Consider the following 11,637-nt stretch of genomic DNA (forward strand, 5'->3'; position numbering starts at 1 on the left):
AGGTACCACTTGCGAAGCATCAAAATATTCCTCTTGATTTTGGGGGTTTATTTTAGCTATTCACCAAAAATCTTTTCTGTGTAAAAGGTATTTCATGTATTATGAGAAAGGATGAACAATTATTCCTTGTCAATATTCTCAATATCTTTCACCATTTGAAGTCCAGAGGGTCTGATGTTCATTCTTGTACGAATCATTTCTTCCTTCCAGACCCACCTTATTTTCTTGCTCTCCATCCTTTCTTGTTCCTGTCTCATCTTTTCCAGAGAAGATGATCACGAGTGGGGTTTGTGAGCTGTTCCACCACAGACTGATAAAATTGTAACAAGAAATGCCATTATTTTCTTCTCTGGCACTTTCCATGTTATTCCCATCACTGTTCCCTTGGTTGATCACTTCTCATCTTTGAATGGCTTTTGCAGGAACCATACACAAGGACTCAGAGATCTTTCTCCTAAATAAGTTTTTATAACAAAGCTGTGTGAACTAAGAAATCAACCAAATCAGAAGAGGCAGGTGGGGCAGAGTCCTTTCTTTGTCTCCCGTGGCTCAGTGCACAAAGCACTTCTGGGAAGCATCAGAAATCTGGGAGAATAGAGCAAGACCAGGACTTCTCCAGGAAACCCCAGTTGTTGGGTTTTGTGACCTTTCTGATCAGAGATAACATGAAAAGTAGAAGAACAGATTTTTTTCTTTCTTTCTTTTTCTTTCTTTCTTTTTCAGGGGCCTTTTGTCCCTTTAGGGATATCAGATATCGAGAGCCATCATTGGAAGCTCAGTGTAACAAGATGCCCTAGAAATCCTAAGGTACTCTCTGGCATTTTTAAATCCTCAAAACTCACTAAGCTTAGTGGCAAAGCTCTTTAAAGTATTGAGTATATTGATAGAAGTAGAATACTCTTGCTCCCTCCTCATCAGTCTCTCAAGGCTCTTAGTACACAATTTTGGCCTATTTAATGTTACTTTAATCTTAACCAAGTCAAGATAAGGTCAGATATTTCACCTTCACTGAAGTTCTCAGCCCTCTTATGCCTGTGTGCATAGAAACCTGTGAGAAAAACATTTCCATCATTTCCACAGCGATGATCAAAGAAAAATCACAAATGCAATGGACTTCAAAGAAAAGGGCAATGGCCCAAACCTAGCTCTGAGGCAGTGTACACGAAATCAGCGAGATCTGAACTCAATTGCCTAAAAACAGCTTCCAGTTTGCAGCACTGGCTATTTAAGGGAGCACAGGCTCGAGGTCTTTGGGTACCTGCTGCTCTCTGGGGTGGCAGAGACACATCTGCAGAGCTGCTCCTGCAGCTGCACTCACCTCTGGACAGGGAAGCTTCAGCAGGGAGGGAATTTTAAGTCTTTGGCTTCTCATGTGTGCAAATTGAGAGTCAATGGGAGAAACAAAAATCAAACAAAAAAAAACAGTCCAAAGAAGAGAAACAGAAAAGGAGATGCCATTCTCTGCAGCACCTGTCCCTGGGGATTATTCTGAGCCTGTAAAATCCCCTCCTCACCTTCACCAAGAACATTTATATTCCCACCAATGCTACAGGGGGAGGGAATACGGACACTAACTGCTCTACAGGGCACTGGGAAGGCAGTCCATGCCTTCCCTCCCTTCCGCAGGCTCTGCCAAGTTCAGAACTAGCAACCACACCACAGATGGGAGAGGAATGGGGCTCTGCTGCAGCCTGGCTTGTATTTGACATTGTCTACCAAGGGGGAATGGTCCTAGCCTTGGAAAGCTGCAGCTACATTCTGCTGTGGGCCCAGGCGACGCCCTCCAGCAGCAGTTCCAATGCTTTAAGCTATTTATTTGCCAGGGTATGCTGTTTAAATCCACCTTACTAATGTGCATCGCTGCTGCCAAAGGCAATTTTCTGCAGGAGCTTGGGGAAGAGGGGAGATGGGAGAAAAGGATGTATTCCCCCCCCTCCCCCCCCCGCCCCGAGCCAGCAATGGAAAGCTGGGAGGTGAAAACTCAAGGGTTTCATTTAACAGAGTTAAAGCCTCCATTTCTGCCCACTGTGGTGCCTGCACAATCATAGAGAAATATATCTTGGTTAAATTTTTGATGAGCTTTCGGCTGCTCTAAATAATTAACCAGGACCTCTCTCATTTGAACACGGGTGCAACTTTTCATGTTTCAAGCGTTTCCCACCTTAATCACAAGGGAATCGCTCGAGTTATTCAGGTCACTCGATATATTTATTTATTTTCAACATCACCAGTCAAAACAAATTTTGAGCCTTTATGCAGGGAAGGGAGAAAGCAGTTTCCTTTTGGTCTCACTCCAGGTAAATCCCCAGGAGAAGTATGTGTCTCGTTTCCTGTAGCTGAATAATAGAGATTGATAGGTTAATCAGTTCCAATACAACTTACAGGGCAAGAGTGTGCACTCAAATCCTAAGTTTTGACATTCCCCAAGTCCAGGATGTTTCAAAGATGTTAGTGCAGGATATCACAGTGCAGTTTTTGAAAGATGCATTAATAAGGATACTTCTGTATCCCCTCATGGAAAGCAGAGGAGACTGATCCTGCTGTTGACAGGCTGCTTGTATGACAGTCTAACTACTGAAGTCAGTCCTGCTCCACCACCATGTAACAGCATGGAAAATGAGGGCTTAAAAACACTCCTTCTGTCCCGTCATCAAGTGTCACAAGGAGCTGGGCTGTTGTTTTATGCAGAAATCAGACTATCTTGTGAGTATATGAAGTGGCATTAGGTGTATTAAATATTGGATTCAGTCCCTTAATGAGGGACTTTGATCTTCTATCATAAGACTCAGATGTGAAAATTTGACTCTAAAAGCAGATTAGTAAAAAAGCTCCTTCCTAACCATTCCATTCTAGTGGTACTCAGTAAGTCACAGACTGAACCTTGAATTCACGTAAAAAACCTGCAATATGAAATTAGCTGTGTTCACTCTGCAAGTGCAGCTGTCTGCAAAGGGGGAGGAAGGAGCATGGAGGTGAGCTGGTGAAAATTTGGCTTCAAGTCATTTTTCAGCATACCTGCCTGTGAACTTCGATATCCCATCCCAAAAACGGGACCCACATCAGCCTGTCTCAAAGACATCACAGGAAAACAAACATATCTAAAATTGCAGAGGGCTTCAAAGTACCATAGACAAAGGAGCAGGCTGCACTGTCAGCTGAATTTCTAACAAATGTCTACCCAGGGCTTTCAAACTTGTCAATAAATTCAGGATTAATGATCTCAGCTTGTGCCATTTTGTAACTCGTTACTTTAGGCACAAAGCTGGTGAGCTTGTTTAGTCCTACATGACTTTCTTTTCTTCCTGTGGATGGTCACTGCAAAAATCCAAGCCAGTTATTTCCCAGGAGCTGGTTACTGTTGTTTAGCTTTTACCATAACTGAATTTCTGTATATTCTGCTTTCACTAATTTGTCCCCTTTTGCAATGAAAACTGTCATAACTGCTCGATTTAAAATGCAGACTGCCTGAGAAGGAGCCTCCTGAGAAGTGACAGGTTTGGAGAAGTACTTCGTGTGCAGGAGAGCATTTTAAATTGAAAGTTCTCAATTCCTGCAATGAGACTGGCAGAGCTACATGCTATTAAAACTGGAGTCTTAAAGGATTTTCCTCAAGAAATGTTCTTTGGTGCTGGTCCTGTCTTCAAACAGGTTCTGCAATTTGTAGACATAGGTCAAAATTCACTTGTTTTTCCTTTGATGGTATTGTTGTCAATGCTTATATTTGGCCATAGGTGCCAAAAGCATCAACCAAGATGAAGATCAAAAGCATTAGAACTGGGTAAAGTGCTGTGGTTTCACTGTCTCAAGAGTTTCTTTGCTCCAGCTAAGCATCCACACATTAAAAGCTAACTCAGAAGCATCATCTTACAGCAGAGACAGTGTAAGATTTTCTTCTTTTATGAGAGCATTGCACAAACCAACCGTGCTTGTGAGCCACTCCCGTGGCACGTGAGGCAGAGAGGGGTGCTTAGTGCAAAGTGAGCCAAGGAGCTGCTTTTCTTCTCCAGCAATTACTGCTGACCCCAACTGTGGCCAGCTCAGTCAGGTGGCCACACGTCCACCACCCTCCCAGCACTAAGGACACGAATTTGGCCTCGGGCCTACACACTTGCTTTTCATCTTCGTGTCATCTTTGTGTGACCCCAGCAGGTCACAAAGGGCATCTGAGACTCCTCCAAGGTTTCCATCTCCCTCATCAAGATGCACTAAATATGTTTGGAAAGCTGGCCTTTAACCTGCCTTTGCAGAAGTTCTTGCTCCTCTTTGCCTCTTTTCTATCGAGTGCAGTGTAAATGCAATCCCTCCCTCCACAGCAGCCCCCCGAGCTCTGTGCTCATGGCAGGGTAGGACTCTATTAAGAAGGATCATTTAGGAGCTCCTTTACTCTGAATAAGAAAAGCAAAGTCCCCCATTATCTCAGCATCTATTTGGCAGTGCTGGCTTAGTGGTTGAGCTCCATAATCTTAAGGGTCTTTTACTAAAAGATTCCATGATCTTATTCAGTCTTTTTCCAGATTAATTTTTATATATCTACATACGTTAGGTCATCTACTATTTCTGTGGGCTAATGCATTGTCATATGTTCTATTTCAGTAACACTGAGTGTGATTTATTAAAATGACACACCACACTCCAGTCTTCAATGCAGGGCTAATTTGTTCCTACTTTTTATACAGTTCCTCACATAATTTCCAACATTCAAGAGAATAAGTATTTATTTTAATCACCGTGCACTGCATATCTAATTTTTTTCCTAGGTGAAATTTCCTTTTAATGGAGGATGGGTCATGAGAGAGCAATTATATAAGTTATGTGCACATTGCAGAATAATTTAAAATCAGCTTTAGGTCAATCTTTTTTAATTATCTATTTTATCAACGGTTTTTGACTAGCAATTAAAATAATTGTGTTTGCCTAATACCTGGAAGTGTAATTGCTTTTAGGTGGCCTTTATTCTGATCTCAGAATCACTGCATACTGCGCATGTTTGCATCTGTCTGTGTGGTGACAGATTTGTGGTGACAGCTTGTATAACTTATTTATAAAATGACAAATTATTTTAGGATTTCTTGAAGTTCACAGACTGTAAATATGGAGAAACACCTGCTTGCTGCAGAAAGCTGAAGAAGATCTGCTAAGTCAAAGGGAAACTGTGTGAATTGGTGAAGAGCGCTTCACTAATGCGACAAAATCCCGTGGGCCATCCTTATGCTGGTCCAGGTTGCAGGCAGGGCTTCATGGACGTAAATTTTAGCTACAAAGTCCCTGTTGCTGAAGTCAGATGTGACCAGGAGGGTTCCCAAAGCCTCACCTGGAGCCCACAGGGAGAAACAGCCTCCTCCTGGTGTTCAGAGCAGGAGCCAAGTGGAAGTGCTTTGAGTGGCATCTGGCAAAGCCCCTTCACAGAGCCCAGATGGAGCCAAGCAGTGCCCAAAACACACATGTCCTTCTGTGTCCTGCAAGGAAAAATCCTCTCTATGCTTCATTTTGGGCTTTCTCAAGCAAAGACTGCAGCAAGTGGCCCAGGGCTGTTTCCACCCCAGCCCTAAGCGTGCCAAGGCTGTCATGGTCACTGCAGTAGGAGTCTCCCTCTGAAGCCCCCTCGTTAACAGAGAAGGATGAGTTCATCAGCAGGAGGCTTCACTGGTGTGGAGTCTGGGATGTCCAGCTGATGGGCTATAGAAAGAATAGAGAGAGCCTCTGGTAGCAATTAGCCCCTGGTAGAAATTCCCAGCAGAAGGAGCAGGAGTAAACAGGTGAATTGCCTCACAGGAGCCCTAAGCAGGCAGAGCAGTACTGCAGGCACAGATCGAATTGCACAATCAGGCACTGAGCACACAGAGCCTGCTGTGCATCCCTGCAGCACCAGCCATGGTCAGTGGCTGTGTCCTGGGAGAACAGACAATGAAAATAACCCACTACACCCCAGCTGATGGGGGTTCTGCCTTTAAAAATAAGTTATCACGTGTGCCTGAATGAAGCCTACCTAGACACAGCCTTCTAACAGACAGATAAACCACTATGCACCTCTCTCAGAAGGCTATTCTCACAGTCACTTTCATACATAATAAAGATACTTATCAGCATCACTTAAAAGAGATGATATTGGTTTAAATTTAGCATCCTGAAATCCCACTCATAGAAACATCCATTTATCAGCTACTTAATGGCCTCTTGCTTGAAGGGCAGCTTCTTTTCTAATCTGACGGATAGTTTCATATTGTCCAGGTGAGTTCTTAGTTTCATTCAGCAGCCCTGGGTAAGTTAGGATTTTTGGCCCATAATATTCTGAATATTATTCGGCCACCAGTGAACATCAATGCCTAAGCTCTGTGCCAGCTCTGATTACTGTTGTGCACTGGTCAGCCTGTTGGGTACAGCCTGCAGGATACCTGGCCAATGACCACTTTGGTGTTAGGCCAAGTGTGGCCTGGACAGGAATATTTAAAGTTTCAATGCTCATAATAAAGCAATATAGCAGCATATCAATTACAACGAAATTAGTTTCAGAATTGCTGCTGGATGCAAATGTACATAGCATTGACATTTATTTTCCTACCAAGAAAGACTTAATTTTGTTTTTGAGAGTGACTAAGGATATTGGCATAGCACTTTGTGTTTTTCAAATTGTCTCTATTTGAAAAATGAACTATCCCTCAAGGAAAATTAAATTAACCTTTTTCTTTGTTCTTTCAATCCTTCTGCTGGAAGCCCAGTGCTGTAACTGCATGTAAGCCAGAGATAGACAGGTTGCTCCTTTGAGCATTGATTTCCCAAGAAGCATATAGACAAAAAAAAACCTCTAGCAGGAATAAAACTAAACAATTCAGACTACCCTCATTGTCAGAAGAAATGCAGGAACTTACTGTGCACACGAGGGGATAGGACTTGGTCAGACCACGTGGGGATGCACAGGAGGTTGCACAATTTCAGGAATAAAAAGAGAGAAGGGGATAAGTGAACTGGCTCAAAGGTAGTGGCAGGGAGACACAAACCCCAGAGATCACCCCCACACCTGGTATTACCCCTTAGAAAATTTCTGTCTCCATTTAGGGCCTTTCATCCTGCTTGCAGCATCAATTTCACTGAACAGAGCAGTGTTTCTGAGTAGCTTGCTCCTGTCAGACTTTGAAAATACTGTGGAGTGTTTCTCCATCAACAGAAAACCTTCCTGCTGGCTTTATCTGTCTCGACAATAAGAGTGCACAGCACACAGGGTGTGTGCAGCTTCCCCCAGCCCAGACCCAGAAGTGTTGGGGTGGACTCACCCTCACATCCTTGTGCTCAGCCCTAGAACAGAAAGGCTGCTGCCATCCCTTCTGCTCTGCAGAGACTCACCTTATCCTCTGCTTCCATGTGGTTTTACATTCCACCCCTTCAGTCACGTTTTCTACCCGCAAGCACATTTTCTGCTTGTTCACTTTGGCATCCTCTTTGTCTGAGTGTGAACACACAGGTCTGTGCACACTCCTGTGCTCTTCCTGTGCATTTTTACACGTGGCTGTATGTTTGTATTTCACTTGTGATTGTTTCCTTCCTGCTGCACTGAAAAGCTGTAAACATTCCAATTCCTTCTGGCACATAGAAGCAGCTATGATTACAACTGTGCTAGTCCGGTGATAACAGCTGACACATCCATTTCTGATCACAGCTTCTGTGGGCAGCCTGCCTCTCACTCTCTATTGGGTAAGGAAAAATAAGGGTTCTTCACAAAAGATAAAACTGTGTCAGCTTGCACTCACCTCAGGAGATGCTGAGCTCTGAAGCAGGTGAGCTTAATGCTAGGATTGAAGTCACACAGTGTTAAGCTGAAAGTTGAAAACACATTTTTAGGTACATTAGGATCAGGTAGTTACAAGACTCTTAAAATAAACTCCAGAAGTTCTGCTTATATAGTAAAATGATATAGTTAAGCTGAAAATAGATTGGAGTGACATAAAAACATATGTACTTATGTGGAAAAGACTTTTTCTGTAATCACCCTCTGTCTTCACATAAACAGATGCTCACAGCATTTAATCCTGAAATGGTACAAATCTGAAGAGCACCAATAACCTCCGATTTCTTCAGCTGTATCAATATTACAGCTACCTCTATGTTATCATATCAAAAGCAGTACCAGGATTAGAGACAGGTCATTTGTGATCTGTATATGAATGCATTGAAGTATACATGAATCTAAAAAAAAAAAAAAAAAGCAGCTTCATTAAAAAAAAAAAAAAAAGGCAGCTAAAAGATTACCAGAACTCAGAAAGTGATATTGAAAATTGACACCTGAACTGGCTGGGAGGGTGTACTGTGACACTGAAACTCCGTTTCTAAAGGATTGGATGGATAGATTAAAAGGGGATAACACAGATGATGGAGATTTCAAAACCAACAATTTCTCTGACATTGAAAAGGATTTCCCCTTGCACAGGCAGCTGCACTGCCAGGACTGCAAAAGGGAAGCTGTTCCCTGACTACTTTACATTTCAACAGTGCTTAATTTAGCTTAACTTCATCCACTGGGCCTGAAACTGTCTCAAGCACTTGAGAGGTTCTGCAAGATCAAACATAGATTTTCATATCTATTTGCTCTAGAGTTTATTGTGTATTATCAGGAAAATTTGTGATTGGAATCAGGCTTTACTGGCTGAGAATACTCACAGTTTGTCAAGAGCCCTGCATTTACTGCCCAGCATGACATCAAAATGCAGGACACTGACATCTTCTCCCTCAGCAGTGAACTCACACTTCAGCTGCAGGGGTTGAGGGTCTGAGGTCAGGACAAAACAGAGATCATTACAGAGACACCCCAGGTAGCTCACTCAGACCTGTTCTGACAGGAGGGCCGAGGTGGCAGTAGGTCTGTCTCACCCCCAGGTCTTTATCTCTGCAAGTACATACAGAGACAAGAGCAACCTCTGTCCCTGTGGGCAGAGATGTGGGTCCAGGAGCCATCAAGGAATGGACCAGCCAGAACCAGCAAATGAACAGAGCCAGCACAGTGCCATGAGCTGGTTTTGACCACAGAGCTCCCCTGTGGCTTTCAGAACCCCTTACCCACAAGTTCCCAGTGGAGCCCGTTTCCAGCACTGTTTGCTGCCGTCGGTCTCCTGGGTTTTTCTCCAGCAGACACATCGCAGGCCTGTCCTTCCTGCAGGACCTCAAGTCATGCCAAAAGCCATGCTGTGCACCTGTGGCATGCCCCAAACCTCCTGCAGGAGTAACAGCCCAGCCCAGACAGAGCCACTGTGATGTTTTGAGTCCACACAGCACAGAGTGCTCTGCGTTTCTTTGCCAAGCCCAGCCACTAACTGAGCTCGGAACAGCTCCAGGGGCCCTGCAGACCAAACACAATTCCAGTGAACTGTTAGAGCTCCTTCTTGGAAAGGACCACTAGGACTGCAGAGCAGGGTGAGATGCCATTTGTACAAACTGTGTCGCCAACAGCGCAGAGGGACTTGCAGTCTGTGGTGAAAGCAGCGTGTGGGCAGCACACGGAGATCAGCTCTTCTGAAATCCTTCCAGACCTGCTGGTTCCTGTGCAAGTGTTTAAAAGTAGCTGGGTACATGGACAAGTCCCACTGCGTGACTTTTTGGCAAACTGAGTTGGTTTGAATGGAATGGAGCTTAGTAATCAGTCCTGCTCTACCACTGTGCTGTTCAGAACCATGGGCTCCATCTCCACAGAGCTATGACAAAGAGCTACCACCCTGCTCTGGGACTCAATATTCAAACACAAATAACTCATATGAGATGATTTTTCTTTCTTAGCTGTATCAGAATGCACTGGCACTGCTTAATCTTTTGCTTATTGACTTTAATGTTTGGCTTTTAAAACAAGGGCATGCTCAAGTTCTTAAATTCCAGGAGCACGAGCAGCGAGCGAAGTGCTTGCAAAGCAGCTTTGCTGACTGCACCTGCTGGGGTTCGCTGCCATGCATCACTCCTGGGGAGTGTGTGCAGCAGCAAAAACACCCAAGTGCTGGGGAAAATTCTGTCTGCATCGCCACAGCTTTTCAGATTTTTGTAATTTTATTTTTATGAATATGAAAACACGTTTATAGTATGTTTACAAACACGTGTGAATAATTTTCACGTGCTGCCTTTGAAGAGTGATGAGGGAGTTTAACATGGAAGGGCTGAACAACACCTGGTGGTTTCATACAAGATGCTGAAGGTGATGTTTCTTGCACAGTAGATCACCTGTAAGAAACTGAATGAGGCCCTGAGATGGTTTTGAGATTTTAAATGAAACAAGGTTAAAACCATGCGGTGTTAGCTTTGTCATGTTAAATGTGTTTTCTGTCTCTGCATACACTTATAATTCTTCTTCTCATTTTCACAAACACAACTTGGAACAGACATGCTCTAGGTCCACAGTAGAAACAATATAAATAATACAAATAAAATCCTCTATACAGAAAAATAAAGACAAGATTAGTTTATACTTCCATCTAAAACTTACCTGGCTGTCCTTTAATCATGTTACAGGACACAAAGAGCCATAAAAGTTGCCACCTTTCTGAACTTGGGAGAAATGCAGAATGGGTGCATAACTTTGTGAAGGACAAAAGGATCTGGGTTCAGGTGATGGTTCCCATCTCTGCCACAGAGCTGCAATATAATGAACAGTTCAAAGGTGTCAGAATCTGTAGTGAGATTAAAGGCCAGGAGCAGCACATACAACTTGTAAAAAAGAGAAAAAACAGACAAAGCTGCTTCCTATCACCAGTTGGATCTGGCTGCTTTACAGCCCTGTTTTTTTGTACAATTTTAACTCACAAGAGCAATTTAATAATTTATTCTGGACCTGATATCCTATAAACAGCCTTTCTGACTATTTCAGAAGGAGCAGATTTCCCAGTGCTGGAGGGCTAGATACCCTTCAGACTGGGCACCCACCATTGCAGAGGCTGGTATTTAAAAACTCAGACACCAAGAATTTTCAGTCTTGATCAGCACCCAACAGACTCCTTTGTTTGAATCTTTAATTCCACCATTAGGCACAAAAGTCTGTTCAAATAACGTGGGTTTGGACATTTCACCTTTTGCCTGTTTTAAATTATCTTTATAAATCACCCAAAGAGTTACTGCCTTAGAATAACCTGACTTACACCAGCCTGGATGCAGCACCTACTCCTCTGCAGGTACCACTTGCACAGCTTTGTTCTGTGCTACTCAATTAGCAATTTGTCAAATACCCCTCCCTAATAATATATTAGATATCAACATGAAGAACTCAAACTATCTCTCTTCTCTGCGTTCTCAGTGTCTGAAGCTGTGCTGATTTATTCCAGAGGAGGCAATGTTCCTTGGAGAGCAAGAGCATGGATACAGGGTGTGGCATGGCTGGATGACCCCAGCCTGCAGAGGCACAGTGGCATTAAGGTATATTTCGTTAATTTTTCCCCCCTAGGACATTCTCTTTGCTGGGCAAGGCTAGTGAGTGACAGCCTTATGTAGACACAAATTTAATTGCTGATTTAGATACTTACAGTCCAGGCACGGATTCTTCTTTCATGTTGTTTAGTTCAAATAAAGCAAATCTAAAGGAAGAAGGAAAGGCAGGAATATTCAGTTGCAATGGGAAGCAGAGTTCACTGCCCTGAGATTATTGCCCCAGGCACGGCTGGAACAGATTTCCTCCAG

At 43.4% G+C, this 11,637-nt stretch overlaps 2 long non-coding RNA genes across 3 annotated transcripts in view; one reads left to right on the plus strand and one right to left on the minus strand.

Moving 5' to 3' along the window:
* The window catches only part of LOC108446708, a 30,841-nt gene that overhangs the window by 11,076 nt on the left and 8,128 nt on the right, over nt 1–11,637 (minus strand). Inside the window, exons 2-4 of one of the 2 annotated variants that reach the window (XR_001862000.1) lie at nt 11,484–11,534; nt 6,867–10,602; nt 217–5,676 (exon numbers count right to left, since the gene is read on the minus strand). This is a non-coding gene — a long non-coding RNA (uncharacterized LOC108446708). The remainder of the gene's footprint in view (nt 1–216; nt 5,677–6,866; nt 10,603–11,483; nt 11,535–11,637) is intronic. The other variant, XR_001861999.1, reaches the window with a different exon arrangement.
* Nucleotides 1–11,637, plus strand: part of LOC108446706 — a 19,865-nt gene that overhangs the window by 4,873 nt on the left and 3,355 nt on the right. The window contains exon 4 of the long non-coding RNA XR_001861997.1: nt 11,258–11,376. This is a non-coding gene — a long non-coding RNA (uncharacterized LOC108446706). The remainder of the gene's footprint in view (nt 1–11,257; nt 11,377–11,637) is intronic.

Source organism: Corvus brachyrhynchos, unplaced genomic scaffold (genome assembly GCF_000691975.1).
Source record: "Corvus brachyrhynchos isolate BGI_N302 unplaced genomic scaffold, ASM69197v1 scaffold5, whole genome shotgun sequence".
Taxonomy (NCBI): Eukaryota; Metazoa; Chordata; class Aves; order Passeriformes; family Corvidae; genus Corvus; species Corvus brachyrhynchos.